Genomic DNA, 15,362 nt, shown 5'->3' with positions numbered 1-15,362 from the left:
ATTCCTTCTTGTCAAATGTATGTTGAGAAATGAGAGGCATTAGAGCACCAAATGAATATCCTAGAGTACCATATCAAGGACATGAGGAAAGCTCAAAACAAATGTATAGATAAGAAGAAAGAGATTGTTGACAAAATCGTTGAGATCCTATGTGCTTTCATTAATAAAAATCAAAAGGTTCTTGATGTGGATGTAATCATTAAGGAATTCAGCTTGTTGGTAACTGCTGAAATTGATAGAGATGACTTCTCTTTGTCCTCTATTGATAATTTGGTTGATTTATAATTCATCCTAGATTTTTTGGATACTCTTTTGATAAAACACAAGAAGTGCTTTTTTGACTTAGATGATTCAATCACACGGGTTAAGATCATTACCAGCCATACCCAGGGACCCGATGGAGCTCAGATGAAAGAATTCTTGCAAAAGTTTGAAGAATTCCAGAAGCGGGAGTCAATATGAAGAAAATGACACTTAGTCATTTTTGTGATTTTCTAATAGCATTTTGTAATGTCATTCGACACCTTAAGTGTCTTTTTGTATATGTATACACTACATTTTGGTCTGCAGATAAATTAATTAAATACCAAGTTATTTAATTAATTAAAGTTTGTATTCCTCTACTATATAAATGAATTTAATAATTTTTTTATATAGTTCATTTTCCTAATTCATCCCACCTTAATTCATTTCTTCTATTTTCCTAATTAAATAAGCGAATTTAATTAATTTGTTTATTTAATTATTCCCTACCATTAAATTTGAATTTTTAATTCAAATTTGGACACATGTGTCCTAACTCTTAACCACCTCCTAACCTAACCTTCTTCTAACTCCACCTTTTACCTAACCATGGGTTAACCAACCCTATCCTATCTAACCTCCTCATCCTAACCTCTTATGGGTTGTTCACTCTCCCTTGAGGAAACATGCAATCTTTACCACCTTTCCCTATTGCCACTTGCCTCTTTGTTGGCACTTGGTGGAGATTCCATGACACTTGTCTATCTAGGGATGACAAGTGTCTCTTCCTTCAACCTCCTTCCTAACTTCTTTAATTTTGACCGTTGATATCTCCATATTGAATCTCCGTCATTAGTTCACGCCACCTCAGCCTTGGCCTTGAAAAATATATAAATAGCCCTATTTTCAACCATGAGAGCCCTCTTAGCATCTTGAGCATTCTTAGAATTATCAGCAATCTTAGTATCATCTCTAGCATCATAATTAACCTTCTTTGCATCATAATTTATCTTATCATAGTATCATTACATCTAGTATAATAGCTTTCATTGCATTCCTTATCATTGTTTAAGATTTTATATCATATAAATCTTAAAACTGAATTTTATCATTCTCGTTTCTTGAGTTGTCATCTTGCAAATCATGCATCTGAGAGCCATCATATAAACACGCGAGGTCCTCAAGAATAGAGAGAAATAAGGAGATTTGAGTGAGTGGTTTAATTTACTTGTTTCATTTTACTCATTTAATGCTTCATTGGATGTTGTGTAATTGATTATTAGAGTAATTGACACAAATTTTACACTACATCAGTACATACTCTAGTGCATCTATAGGACCTGCACATGTTCTAAGTCAAATATGTCTCTACTTTTGGCTTAGTCACAAATTAATTGCATTTTTCCTAGTTTCATATTGCACCTCTCTATATATATGAGGATTTTTATTGTAATAAGGATATTTTTACATCATTATTTTATGCAACAAAACTCTACCAAAGTGGAGAGCAAATTGAGACTTGGTGTTCATGTTGTAAATTTGCAAGCTTAATCAAAAGAGAAAACAATTTTGGCTTTCAAACTTTGTGTTGGAATCGATCTTGTGTATGATATATATGTTTTAATGTCATTTATGTTATATTTTCTTGAAAATATTTGAGTTACGTGTTGTTATTGATGCAAAATATTGAGGAATAACTTGAGTTTATAAAGGTAAACTTTGTGTTACTTTGAGAATTCGATTATAGGAAATTGATGTGGGTAATGTTGGAAAGTATTTGAGATTTTTTTGTTATCTTTGAAGTTTATATTAAGTGGATAAGAAGGTAAAGTATTTGTGCTATATTGAGTTATCTTGTTAGAGTAGAAAGTCTTACAATATATTTGAAAGTCTTTGAGCTAGCAATATATCGGTATATTGGGCTACGACGGTTGATAGGACTGAACAATCTAAAAGAAACTTTGATCATCCCTAAGTCATTTTTAGAAAAGATAAGTAACGAAAGACTGTGTTCTTTCATGGACACTTTACTTCCTAATTAGCATAGTTTTAATATTACTGCAAGTTTGAGTTGTTTCAATTAAAAGAAGGAATTTGTTCTAAAAAGAGAATTAGATAGAACTTGTTATGAAGAAAGAGAATGGAGTTGTTGTGACATCCTGGATTAGTGTTAAGATAACAGGTAGAATAGGGAAAATAAAAATTGCAATAGAAAGGGGGAGCCTTCCCTTATAATTAGGAGACATTGTACTTTGCCTTCTGAGAAGTATCATCTCATGTACTAGCGTGAAACCCAAATTTTGTAATCCTTCACCAGCTTACAAAATTTTCACCCAACTAACATTTGTAATCTTTTCTTTTAGTAGAGTAGCTAAGAAAAATACCTTTATCATATCTTGCGTCAAACTTTCCCAAATTTTCTCTATTTCTCTTAATATAACATCTACTTCCAAATACTCTGAAATATTTCACAGATGTAGTCCTTCCATACCAAAGTTCATATGTGATGTCTTCCCATGATTTATTCTAATTTGAACTTTGTTAAGAGTGTATATTATAGTGTTTATTTCTTCTTTCCAATATATTTCCAGTAGACTTGATTCATTTGTCATTGTTCTAGAAGCTTCTTGAATTGTTCTATTCATCCTTTCAACTACACTATTATGATGTGGTATCTTAGGAGCAAACAAATATCTTCTTATCCAATGATTCTCACAAAATTTATTGAGTTCATCGAAAGTAAACTCTCCACCTTTATCAGACCTCAAGCATTTGATTCTTCTATCTATCTCATTTTCAACCATGACCTTGAATTTATTTCTAGAGCTTCAAACTTTTCTCTTGAGAAAGTAACCCAAGTCATTCTAAAGCAATCATCGACTAAGAGCATAAAATACCTATCACCTTGTTGACTTGTAGTTCTGGTTGGTCCACAAAGATCAGTGTGCACTAACTCCAACAATCTAGTAGAAGATTATTTCTTAACTTTAAAAGTTCTCCTTTTTTGCTTTCCAACTTGACATTATTTGCACATAGCATTAGCAATCTTTGTGATCTTCGACAATTCTCTCATACCTTGAATTTAACAAATCCTCACCAAATTATCAAAATTATTGTGACACGTCCTCTGATGCCATAGCCAATTTTTAGTGATCCATTAGGCATTATCTGCCAGCAGTCTTCAATCGATATACATTTCAATTTGTCCTCATTCATATTGCAATCAAGGTTTTGGACCTTTTTCTAATCTCACATCCATCATCCTAAAAAAAAAATATTATATCAATTTTCACATATTTGACTGATAGTCAAATGGTTATGATCCAAGCCTTTAACATAGAAAACATTGCTAGTATCATGTATGCCATCAAAATTTATTGAACTAATTCCAACTATCCTAGTTGATCGATCATCTCCAAATCTAACAACTCCTCTATCAAATTTTTCAATCTTTACAAACTTACTCTTGTCACTCGTCATATAATTAGAACATCAACTATCAATTATCCATTCATATTTATCATTTCTAGCATGAAAAGCAGATACAACAATTTCTTTTATTTTAGTAGTATCTTCTAGAAAAATTTCCTTCAAAATTTTATTAGGGTTAGCATAACAAGATTCTTCCTTTACAGCCAAGAACAAACATTCACTAACTTCTTCCTAAATAGACTCATTGTCAAAATTAGTTGCATCTTCTTTAACATAATAAGCATTCTTATTGAATTTTCCTTTTTATTCCTTATTCCTTTGATTGGCAATTTTGTCAGGACATCTAGAAACATAATGACCTATCTTTACATAGTTGTTAATATAAAGGGAAATTTACCATTGCACTTTTTAGTTCCTTTCTTTGTCCTTCTCACAAAGTTCACCTCAACCTCATCAATTTTTTCTTCATCAAATTCCTCATGCTTTGTTGATCTAGTAGCCTTGAATGTTGTCTCTATCCTTGCACTAGTGGTACCAAATTCTCTCATCTCAAAAGCAATCAAAGAGCCATACAAGTATTTTCTAGTGTACTTATTTTGATTATGTGATTCTTCAATTGCTGAAACTTTAGAGCTATAGGGTTTAGTAAGTGTCTGAGTAGCTTTTCACAACTTCATCTTTTGGTAAGTTACCTCCAAGACCTTTGATCTCATTTACAACATCTTTTATCTTCTACAAGTAGCTAGTTATATTGTCTTCTTCATCCATCCACATGCATTCATATTTAGTTTTAGCATTCTGCAACTTAGCTTCTTTAACACTATCATCTCCTTCATAAGTGTTTTTAAATTTATCTCAAAATTCATAAGTATATTCCAAAGATACAACCTTTGTTAATTCAATCTTAGAAAGAGCACTAAAGATAGAAAACCTTGCCTTTTCATTATCTTCAAAGTCCTTTAATCTCATCTAGAGTGTTCACCCCAGTTTGTGGTTTAATGTACTTATTTGTAATACACTCCCATACTTCATAGCCAAGAGAAATTAGGTAACCTTACATCCTCACTTTCCCGAAAGAATATTCAGATCTATCAAACATAGGGATTATCAATTTGTGTTCCATCAGGATCTTCTCAAACGGTTAATCTCTTCTCCAAGGAGCCAAATCTCTGATACCAATTATTGAATATTCTAACACAAAAAACAACTGAGAGGGAAGGGGTGAATCAGTTGTATAAAATCATAAATCTATTTCTTAAGTTAAATCTAGGATAACTTAGCTTTAACACATTATCCACATAAAGATATGAACATGAAACATCTAAACACACCATACACAATGAGACATCATATTTTACATGGAAAAATTTGTTAGGGGAAAAACCATAGAGAAGTTATTCTCAATATATTAACACCTATTAAGGTAACACCGGTTAAGGTGATTTTTACAAAAAAGGGATCACTACCAAATAGCTCATTGCTCAAGAGAAAAAAAAAAAAGGCTCACTGTTGGAGGGCTCATTGCTAGAATGAATAAGAATAAAAGACAAATAATCCACCACTAATATACTTCTACAACTGCAAGATTATTCTACACTACTTTTGATAGCTAACACATGGAATCTCACACTACTCAACACTTTTCACCAACTCAACATCAATCATCAAACAGTCGAGAAAATAGATCCTCTTTCACACACCTTCATTGCATTTCACTTTCTTTCCACACATATCCTTAACACCCAAGAATTACTATATATATCATCTCTACATACACAAAGTCTCCCAAGGTTGGCTAAGAAGCTTAACTGAGCATAATTCAGAATAAGTCAACACTAATCATTCTCATGGTGGAAAAGAATGTAAAGTGGACCACAACACATCTTAATCAAGACCAAAATAATTATCAAACACATTACACAATAATTCATTACTATCGAAGCAACAATGTGAAGTGTAAACACCCAAGGTCGGCCAAACCTAGAATAAACACCATCAAACTTGAAACTATGCTTCTAAAGCCCAAGAACACATTCCAAATTAATAGAATGAAGCTAGGGAGATTATCAACTTAACTCCAAAAATGTGACACCATAAACCATTATATGGAGCAAACATTTCATATGGAAACACTGTCAAACATACTGGTAAACATAACTTCCTTGTCACAGCAATCTGAAGCACCAAATCTAGAATATAACATCTCTAAACATAGCTTAACAACATATCCAAACTGCATGAATAAATGTACAACATAGAAGATATGCAGAGCAAATCTTTTAGCACAACTGCATAGAAAACTCAACGTTTCTTATACCAATCAATCACTAATGACAACCAAAGCATGTTGACATCAATGACAACACATAAAAAACTCATTTTGATCAACCTTACAACATTTTGCTCCTGATTTTTAATTGGATCATTGGAAAGGACGGAAGGAATATCATGATCTTTCTTAGAAGGTGGATTATGAATTATACTTCGAAGGACATTTTTTGATGAATAATGATGAACAATAAATACCCAACAACTAAGAGGAGGGGGTGAATCAGTACAGACAAAAATTTCTCCAACAAATTAAACTGCAAAGACTGCACTAACTAGCAAACATCATCACCAACCTAAACCAAGACAATACCGGTAAAACACAGTAAGACTATGAAAGACATAAACCGGTAACACTTAGAACTTCTCAAAACCTAATATCTCATCTCAACTTCCCCATATGCTTAAGCAAGTAATACATCAGAAATACAATGACCATTAGATCAGCATGCATTACCACTTAACAGAAAACACTAAATCATCACATGAAAAAGCATCACACATAACACACTAATTTTTTTCACGTGGAAACCCAACTGGGAAAAACCACAATGGGGATGAATACCCACAAGTTGTTCTTGAACTCTTCTGAAGTTCACTCTGTTAGGAGCCTAGTCCGGTTAAAGACTTTAGAACAGGTTCTTCTAGGAATCGATCCTACTAGGGATCACCCAGTTAAGGGATGGATAAATACCCAGTTAGAGGTTAAAACCCTTTTAAAGGTTACCTCGCAAGAGGATTTGAAGAACTCAATGATTTTGAGTCACCCTGTTAAAGGATTTACAAAAAGCCTATTAAAGCTACCCGGTAAAGGGATTTCCAACTACTGAAATGGTTAGAAGTCAATAGGTAATACACTGATCTGATAACAGCACTCAATGCAAAGGCAGATCTACTTGAGTTCCTTTACACCTACAATCACACTCTGCAGATCTCTACTCACTTCTCCAGTCTGGCAAGAATCACCTCACATACATTCATTTGCCAACAACTTCAAATGAAAATCATCATCGACCTTATAGACAACAATTAGGTCAGTGACCAAAACCTAAAACCCTAAGCATCTAGTTTAACAATACAGTCGGCCCAATCTTGGCTGTTTAATCACATTACATAGGGTAAAATAATCTTGAACAAATCTCAAGACATTCTACATCATCCATTCTTCACCGCTTCTGAGAGCTGATAACCCATCACGCGCTCTCCATCGTTTACTAAGATTTTGTACATTCCTGAGGTAGATAGAATCAATCTTCTCATGCAAGATCCTTAAGGAAATCCTTCACGCACACAAGGTTGCCATGGCAATGTGATCTAATCTTCATTTCAATTCTAACTCATCACAAGATGTCGTCGGTCGAATCGCACATACTTGGAATGCATCAACCGGAAACCATGAAGCTGATACTACCAACCAGTAGTCATATCAAGTGAAACCCCGATACAAACTTTGCATATACCGGCTCACTTGCCAGTTTACTTACTTTAACATACCAGTTCACACTTCATCATACCAGTTCACTTGCTAGTTTACTTACTTTAACATACTGGTTCACACTTCAGCATATTGATATCATTGACAACATACATTATCATCATGTAATCAAACTCTGCACATATGCCAACAATCTCCCCCTTTGGCATTGATGGCAATACACAGAGATATCTCTATATATTCTTCCATATTATATGTCTTCAATACTGCAGATATCTTCTCTGCTTCACATCTTCTCCCCCTTTGACAACAATGCCAAAGTGGAGGCACAAGCTTCCATGTTCCACTATGTTGCTCCCCGTGATGAGTAGCATCCTTCAACACATCAATCTTGAAAAGATTTGACAATGCAATACCTAACTGATGTTGATAACATACCTTTAGTTCACCTCTTGAAGGGGCAGCAGCCCTAATCACCTCTTAAATAGGTAAATGTAGCCTTCGATAGAGGCTTGGTGAATATATCTGCTAACTGCTCCTTATTGGAAACATGTTCCAATACAACCTCTTTGTTCTGAACTTTCTCCCTCAAGAAATGATACTTGAGCTCAAAGTGCTTGGTTCTAGCATGCAATATCGGATTCTTGGAAATATCAATTGCACTTGTGTTATCACAAAATATACTCACTGGTTCAGATATAGGGACTTTGAAACCACTTAACACATACTTCATCCAAATTGTCTGAGTACAATTCATAAATGCTGCTACATATTTTGCTTCTGTTGTGAACTAACAGATACAACTCTGCTTCTTGCTCATCCATGTGACTAGTCTACCACTGAGAAAGAATGCACCACCGGTTGTTCTCTTCCGGTCATCCACATTACCAGCCCAATTGGCATCGGTAAACACTTTGAGATTGAAATCATTAGTGTATGGATACCACAATCCATAATCTATAGTTCCCTTTAGATATCTAAGAATCCGCTTGACTGCTACCAAGTGGGATTCTCTTGGACTTTTCTGAAAACATGCAGCAATGCCCACTGTATGTGCAATGTCTGGTCTAATGTATACTACATAGTGCAATTTACCAATCATTGACTGGTATTCCTTCTCATTCACCAATGCTAAATCATCTTCTTTTGACAATTTACAACTGGTCATCATTGGTGTACCAACCGGTTTGTTGTCTTCCATGCCAAAGGTTTTCAACACCTCTTTGACATACTTGGACTGAGTGATAAAGATACCATCTTTCATTTGTTGAATATGTAGTCCAATGAAGACTTAATCTCTTTGATTAGTGACATCTCGAATTCCTTCTTCATTTCATCTGCAAACGCATGGCTCATCTTATCATCTCCACCAAAAATTATGTCATCAACAAACACTTCACAGATCAAAATCTGATCTCCTTCTAACTTCAGATAGATATTGCTATCTTCACTTGTTCTTTCAAATCCAATCTTCACAAGATGGGAGTGTAAACGTTCATACCATGCTCTAGGTGCTTGCTTCAATCCATACAAGGCTTTATGTAGCCTACACACCATATCACTGTCTTCTGATAGGGAAAACCCATCTGGTTTCTCTATATACACTTCTTCTTCAAGTATTCCATTCAGGAATGCAGATTTTACATCCATCTGATACACTTTGAATCTCTTCAAGGCTGCATATGCAAGTAGCATTCAAACTCCTTCCAATCTAGCTACTGGAGAAAAGGTTTATCCATAGTCTTCTCTATCTTCTTGAGCATATCCCTTACATACCAATCTTGCTTTGTTTCTTGCCACTGTGCCATCTTCATTCAGCTTTTTTCTAAAAACCCATTTTGTGCCAATAACATTTTTGTGCTTAGGTCTGGGTACCAAAGACCATGTACCATTCTTTTCTATCTAGTCAAGTTCCTCTTCCATAGCCTTAATCCAGTCTTCATCTTTGTGTGCCTCTTTAAACGTTTTGGGCTCAAATTCAAAAATCATGAAAGAATTCTCTTTGACCTTTCTTCTTGTAAGTATTCTTGCATCATTATCCCCTATTATTTTCTTTGGATCATGATGCATCTTTACATACCTAGGAATGATCTTAGTTGATTCCTTTTGCTTTTCCTCTTCATCCTCATCTTCATCTTCATCTTCATCTACATCTACCGCAACATCTACTGGTGTAGGAGCAATGTTACTTATACTTGGTTGTTTTGCAACCGGTTCCCAAAAGGTTACACCTGGTTCATCTACCGCTCGCTCACTGCCGGTTTCCTCAGGTTTCGCAGAGGTTTCATCAACTCTAACATTGATACTTTCAACAATTCTCTGAGTCCTATTGTTAAAACACTTGAGAGCTTTGCTCTTGGTGGAATACCCTAGGATTATTCCCTCATCACATTTTGCATCAAACTTTTCATTTCTCTTGATATAACATTTGCTACCAAATACTCTAAAGTAGCTTACTACTGGAGTCTTACCGATCCAATATTCATAAGGAGTTTTATCCTTACCTTTCTTGATGAGTATCTGGTTCATAGTGTAGAGTGTAGTGCTCACCGCTTCTCTCCAAAAAGTGTGAGAAACCTTCCCTTGAATCAACATCATTTTGGTTGCTTCAACTACAGTCCGGTTGTTCCTTTCTGCTAGGCCATTCTATTGTGGAGTCCGGGGGGCAGACAGTTGCCTCTTGATGTCATTCTCTTCACAGTACGTATTGAATTCACCATAAGTGAACTCACCTCCTTGGTCGATTCTAACGCATTTAATCCTCTTATCGCTTTCCTTTTCAACTAGTGCTCTAAAGGCTTTAAACTTTCCAAAAGCTTCAAACTTGTCTTTAAAGAATGTGACCCACATCATTCTTGAGCAATCATTAGTAAGAATCATAAAGTACCTATCTCCCTGAACACTACTAGTTTTCATAGGACCACACAAATCAGTATGCACAAGATCAAGTAAATTATCTGTTGTGAAAGATTTACCTTTGAAGGTTGAGGAAGAAATTTTCCCCAGTTGACATTCTCTGCACAAAGGATTCTCCAATTTGTTCAGCACAGGCAATCCTCTAACTGTCTTGATCTTACTGGCCTTCACAATATTATCAAAATTTACATGGCAAAGTCTCCTATGCCATATCCAGCTGTCATCAAACTTAGCCATTAGACATTGACTGATATTTGTATTTAACTGAAATAAGTTACCTCTGGTCTGCATACCGGTGGCCATCAGTTCACCACTCTCTCCTTTTATTTTGCACACTCCACCTTTGAATTCCAGAGTGAGTCCTTTATCATTCAGTTGGGCAACACTCAAAAGGTTATGCCTGAGACCTTCTACCCAATACACATTATCAGCACTGCTTTTTCCATTTAGAGAGATGGACCCTTTGCCTTTTACCATACATGGTGTATCATTACCAAATTGGACTACACCTCCATCATACTCTTCCAAACACAAAAACTTTCTCCGGTCACCAGTCATGTGGTGAGAACATCCACTATCAATAATCCACTCATTAGAATTATCAAAGCGGGAGAAAAGAGCCTTCTTGTCTGACACATCTTCCTTAATGGCTACAAACACTATGTCTTCGCTTTCTTCATCTCTTGATTCATCATCAGTGACACTTTCATTGACTGCAACAAGACAGTTTCTCCTATTTCCTCCTTTAAACTTTTTAAACTTCTTTGATTTGCCCTTATTATCACTATTAGGACAGTTGACAGCAATGTGTCCTATCCTATTGCAAGAAAAACATTTCAAAGGGAGCTTACCTCTGTATTTTCTAGTTCTCTTAGGAAGTCTCTTGGTAAGAAGAGCTTCAAACTCCATCAGGATCTCCTCATCATCCATATCTCTCCTTTGTCTAGGTTCATAGTTGGTACCAACTTCTTTTCCCTTTCTAGATGGTGCAGCAAATGCTCTAATGGCTGATTCAGTCTTCTGAACTCTGCCATCATAACTATTTAGCTCATATGTGGTCAACTTAGCAATGATGGAGTCTAGGGATACCTTTGTCTTGTCAATAGGTCTCAACTCCTGAATAGCGGCAACCCTTATTGCATAGACTAGTAACAAGGATCTCAAAACTTTGCTAACAATGGTGGGATCATCCATTATACCTCCTGCACTCTTGATGTCTCCAACGATTGTTTTAATTCTTATCTTATATTGTTGAATGGTCTCTCCTTCAACCATCCGCATGTCTTCAAATTTTCCCCTAAGGCTCTCTTCCTTAGCTTGCTTCACATGCTCATCACCGCCATAGATAGTCTCCAAAGTATCCCATATATCTTTGGGATTGTCTTTATCCTGAACATCTATAAACTCAATATTAGATAGACTATTAATAAGAGCTTCCATGATTTGCCCATTCTCTTGAATCTCTCTTCTTTGATCATCAGTGAGAGTACCGATAGTGACAACATAAGTATTCTCAACATAGTTCCAGTGTTGAGCACCCATGCTTTTAATGTAGATCTTCATTTCGTCCTTCCATATCTTAAAGTTATCTCTATTGAACTTAGGACCTTCCCTCTTCATCATTAGAATAGGATATTTACCTCAAGCGGTTAAGCTTATAGCACCGAGGAACTGGAGGATGCTTTGATACCAATTCATGAATAATGATGAACAGTAAATACCTAATAGGTACTGAGAGGGGGGGGTGAATCAGTATAGAAAAAAATTTCTCTGACAACTTAAACTGCAAAGACTGCACTAACTGGCAAACAACATCACCAACCTAAACCAAGACAATACCAATAAAACACAGTAAGACTGTGAAAGACATAAACCGATAACACTTAGAGCTTCTCAAAACCTAATATCTCATCTCAACTTCCCCATATGCTTAAGCAAGTAATGCATCAGAAATACAATGACCATTAGATCAGCATGCATTACCACTTAACAGAAAACACTAAGTCATCACATGAAAAAGCATCACACATAACACACTAATTTTTTTCACATGGAAACCCAACTAGGAAAAACCATGGTGGGGATGAATACCCACAAGTTGTTCTTGAACTCTTCTGAATTTCGCTCTGTTAGGAGCCTTGTTCGGTTAAATACTTTACAATAGGTTCTGCTAGGAACTGATCCTTCTAGGGATCACCCAGTTAAGGGATGGCTAAATACCCGGTTAGAGGTTAAAACCCTGTTAAAGGTTACCTCACAAGAGGATTTGAAGAACTCAATGATTTTGAGTCACCCTGTTAAAGGATTTACAAAAAGCCTATTAAAGCTACCCGGTAAAGGGATTTTCCAACTGCTAAAATGGTTAGAAGTCAACAGGTAATACACTGATTTGATAACAACACTCAATGCCAAGGCAGATCCACTTCAGTTCCTTTACATCTGTAATCACACTCTGCAGATCTCTACTCACTTCTCCAGTCTGGCAAGAATCACCTCACATACATTCATTTGCCAACAACTTCAAATGAAAATCATCATCGACCTTATAGACAACAATTAGGTCGGTGGCCAAAACCTAAAACCCTAAGCATCTAGGTTAACAATACAGTCGGTCCAATCCTGACCGTTTAATCACATTACATAGGGTAAAACAATCTTGAACAAATCTCAAGATGTTCTACATCGTCCGTTCTTCACCGCTTCTGGAAGCTGATAACCCATCACGCACTCTCCACCGTTTACTAAGATTTTGCACATTCCTGAGGTAGATAGAATCAATCTTCTCATGAAAGATCCTCAAGGAAATCCTTCACGCGCACAAGGCTGACATGGCAACACGATCTAATCTTCATTTCAATGCTAACTCATCACAAGATGTCATCGGTGGAATCACACAGACTTGGAATGCATCAGTCGGAAACCCTGAAGCTGAGACTACCAACCAGTAGTCATATCAAGTGAAACCCCGATACAAACTTTGCATATATCGGTTCACTTGCTAATTTACTTACTTTAACATACCGATTCACACTTCATCATACCGGTTCACTTGCCTATTTAATTACTTTAACATACCGGTTCACACTTCAGCATATTGACATCAATGACAACATACATTATCATCATGTCATCAAACTTTGTACATATGCCAACACTTTTCTCTTGAGATGGAATCAGATCATAATGGATGGAATACATAAGGGTGAGGGGATCTTCATAAGAATCTTGATAGGTGGTATATTGATCAAAAGTTGGAAGATATTGGAGAGTCATGGTATCTTGATCTTGATTTATGTTAAGACTCGTTTCTTCTAACTTTGGATTATCCTCTTAACATGGGGTATGAGTTTTCATATAAATGGGGGATTCTTGGAAGGAGGCCATATTTTGGCATATAGGAATGGATTTTGAATGGGACTCTCTAGAGTAGGTTTGGTTGGGAATGGAGCATATGGTGGCAAAGGATCTAGGATTTTTTAATTGTACAAGGGATTTTTATAAAAGAATGGATTAGCTTAGATTTAAACTATGGATAGTCCTTGGGGGTGCACTCAAAATATTTCATTGGATTTACTATTTGGTGTGGAATCACGAGGTATATATGGCATTGATATGATCACTTTGGAATGAGTCATTGCTAGACATAGGTGGATGATTTTGTTCATGCCTGAAAGAGGCACCTTGACATATTTGATTGCTCTTGCTCTATGATCATGTATAGGCCATGAAAGACTTCTAGGAGTATGTTGATGAATGTTAAGGTAAACACTATGTTTTTAGAATTTTGGAAGATAATGTAACTAAAATGCACCTATGTTTGTGGATTTTCCTGATATATTTGGATGACAATGCAATGAATGACAATAATATTCTATGTTTTGAGGTTTTTGTGATTTTGGATGAGAGTGTGAGGGACTATGAAATTCTATAAGCTCTATTCCCAAAAAAATGATGAGAACAAACCTATGGATGTTCACCTAAGGAATTGGAAGAGACATCTTGACTTAAAAATAAGAAGATGGAGAATTGAGGATTTGATAGAAGTTATGACCTAGAGATAGACTAATGAGTGTAAGGATTGAACTTAGTGATTAGTTGATAATGAAAGTTTTGATGAAGTCTTGGTATCTTGACAATGACTAAGGCTTAATCATAAGACCTAATTTCTTAATCTCCTTGGGAATGAATGACTCAAATGATTCAATTGGACTAAAGATATTAATGCTTGGAAAGTTTATTTTACACTCAGATGACCTTAAGGAAACTTGCATTGCAAACTTAATATCTTGGAACTAAGAGGATCCTAAAAAGATGACACTAAATGCACCTATAGACCCTAAAGGATTGATCAATCACAAAGTTAAAATTGATTTTCATCCTAATTGAATAATCTAAGTGACCCTTTGGATTATTGATTTTAGCAGTCAAATGTGGAATTAGACCTAGTAATTGTGAAAAGGATTGTGGTCAATTACAAAAAATTGATAGGAAATTTCATAGCAGATTACGGTCAAATGCAAAATTCTAATATGGAAGATACAAAAATTGAAATGACAATTACATGATTTTGTTTTAGTTGTGGTAATTGGAAATTTGCATATTGCTTTGAGGAAAATTTTTAGACATATTAGGTGATCAAACAATCAAAATACAAAGAATACATTATGGCTGCCTACTTGGACTCCTCTGAAATTCAGAGTTTTGCATCAAGGGCCTAAATTGGCTCAACAATAGATTAACTCTACTAGTATTAACACAACGATTTTAATGAATAGTTAGATAACAAGAACATGTCCTACACAAGGCGATAAAGGATACTACTTGATAGGGCCCCCGCTACAATAAAATACCTATATGTGGCATACAAATAGAGATCTAGGTCTACAAAATAATTTCCTTCTCTCTTACCCTAAAAGTTTGAAGACCTTATGAACTGAGGATTTCATGCTTTGGCATGGGAGGTTGATGAGGGGTATCTACGAGGTACAATCCACACTCCTTGAATTAT

This window comes from Cryptomeria japonica, chromosome 10 (genome assembly GCF_030272615.1).
Source record: "Cryptomeria japonica chromosome 10, Sugi_1.0, whole genome shotgun sequence".
Classification (NCBI taxonomy): Eukaryota; Viridiplantae; Streptophyta; class Pinopsida; order Cupressales; family Cupressaceae; genus Cryptomeria; species Cryptomeria japonica.
This window is presented reverse-complemented; position numbering follows the sequence as displayed.